Raw genomic sequence first — 1785 nt, 5'->3', positions numbered from 1 at the left:
ATGAAGACTTGGAGCTAGGGTCCTCATTTGACAAAGAATATCTGATAGTGATTTTTTATGGGTCTGGATTATTTCACTCTTTATAATATTTTCTAGTTACATCCATTTTGCCTACATAGTTCATGGTTTCATTTTTCTCTTTAGAGATGAATAGTATTCCATAAAGCATATTACCCCATTTTCATTATCTATTTATTGATTGTAGGACATTTAGGTAGTTTTCATTTCCTAGGTGTTTTGAATGGTGCAGGAATGATTATGTATTAGATTGCATCTATAGAGTAAAATGTTGAGTCCTTTGTGGACATACAACAAAGTATTATTGCTAGGTTATATAGTACATTTTTTGGAGCAAAGAATTTTAATGAATATATTTTACAAGTACACTGGAGAATCATGCAAAGCTGCCTGCAATGGATGCGATCCTGGGTCACAATTTTGTACCTTTGCAACTGAACCTGTGATAGCATAACCTTCATCTCATCTTTATTGTTTACTATGACCCCTGCATTGCCTTCAAAATAAACACCCCATCTTTTCTTCTTTTCTTGTTGAATTAAAACTCCTTGATGGACCTTTTTTCTTAGTTCTAGTTTGCCTTTCTTAACTTTGGCCATCACCATGTCACACACCAGCAGCAGGAAATCTGTTAAGTCATCCCTTAAGTCCCTATGGAGAGATGGCACAAAGGTTTTGGACTCCTGTATTGTCAACATAGTTGGTCACAAATCCTACCAGAAGACCCAGGGAAATCTGGATTTCTGCTCCAGAGGACCAAGCCCATCTTCTCTTTGACATCTTGAAAGCCTGGAAAGAGTCCAGTAGATTTATCCTCATCCTTTTGAGAATGATCCACACTGATTTCCATAGTGACTGCATCAATTTTCAACACCAACAACACTGAAACAGGGTCTTCCTTTCTCCAATGAGTTCTAGCAATTACTTCCTTTCATCTGCTGATCTTAGTCATTCTGGTTATTTTAAGATGAAATCTCAAAGGTACTCAGATTTTCATTTACTAATTGCTAGGGACAAGGAACACTTTTTAGGTATTTTAGAGCCCTGTCTTTTTGTTTTTTTTTTTTTTTTGTTCAGTTCCCATGCTCAACTTTGGAAAAAGGTTACTTGTTTTTCTTTTTTATAATATTTTTAAGTTCTTTGTGTATTCTGGATATTAATCCTCTATCAGATGAATAGCTGGCAAAGGTTCCCTCTTATTCTTTGTGCTTTCTCTTCATGCTGCTGATGCTTTCTTCATATATACTAATTTACACCAATATTTTTTCTTTTCTGAAGTCCAACTTGTATATTTTTGGCCTTATTCAAAGCTGACAAGGACCTTGAGATGGGTCTATACTAGATTTTCACAATATGTTGGGAGTTATGGATGAAGGAATTGCTCCTGTGATTTTTCCTTTTCATTCTGAACTATGGGCCATTGAAATGATTTTTATGTAGGTAAAGAAGTTGCCTTCACGATTGTACCCATTAGTGAGACCTCTAAATCTAATTTCAAAAACTATCCATAGTCACACTGAATGGTTAAACTTATCAAGTCAGCCCCTCAAATTAAATGAAAGAACATCCACAATATGGATCTTGAATAGGGACCTAATGATTAGGGAAGTTTTGATGAGTTTGGCATGAAGATCTGTGACATGTGAGATAAGAGTAAGCAGAATAAGAATATTATCTCTCTCTGTCTGTCTCTGTCTCTGTCTCTGTCTCTCTCTGTGTGTGTGTGTGTGTAACTGTCAAAGATTAAATTTATTTAATCAATGCATG

The 1785-nt window shown here is 35.4% G+C and overlaps 1 pseudogene; it reads right to left on the bottom strand.

The window, feature by feature from the left end:
- Window positions 1-394: 394 nt before the first annotated feature.
- LOC101844883 lies at window positions 395-798 on the bottom strand (annotated as a pseudogene).
- Window positions 799-1785: the final 987 nt, after the last annotated feature.

The sequence above is a fragment of the Mesocricetus auratus genome, unplaced genomic scaffold, assembly GCF_017639785.1.
Source record: "Mesocricetus auratus isolate SY011 unplaced genomic scaffold, BCM_Maur_2.0 Super-Scaffold_100003, whole genome shotgun sequence".
NCBI lineage: Eukaryota > Metazoa > Chordata > Mammalia > Rodentia > Cricetidae > Mesocricetus > Mesocricetus auratus.
Note: the sequence above shows the minus strand (reverse complement) of the source record. Positions and strands in the feature narration are given on the sequence as shown.